The sequence below is a fragment of the Penaeus monodon genome, chromosome 34 (genome assembly GCF_015228065.2).
Source record: "Penaeus monodon isolate SGIC_2016 chromosome 34, NSTDA_Pmon_1, whole genome shotgun sequence".
Taxonomy (NCBI): Eukaryota; Metazoa; Arthropoda; class Malacostraca; order Decapoda; family Penaeidae; genus Penaeus; species Penaeus monodon.
In genome coordinates this window covers 6903295-6903586 of record NC_051419.1, presented here as the reverse complement: position 1 = coordinate 6903586, position 292 = coordinate 6903295, and positions in this window count along the sequence as shown.

Here is a 292-nt window from a genome sequence, read left to right as displayed (position 1 = left end):
TGCATTGGGATTTGAATTTTTTTATTTTGTTCTCTCATTCTTTTTCTTAGTACTTATAACATAGTAATTTAGAAATTTAAAAGACATAAAGATTCACCTAAGAGTGAATTTATAAGAACTGTAAGGCATTGTTGTAAAGCAATATAAAGATCAATAGTTTGTCTGTTAATGTTTTTGGAATATCATATTTTACTGTAAAATTTCTTATGACAAAGTATGATATATTTATGTGGGTTTTGATGGTAAATTTGTTTTATGGTTAGGCAATGTTTTTGTCCAGAAAATTCTATAT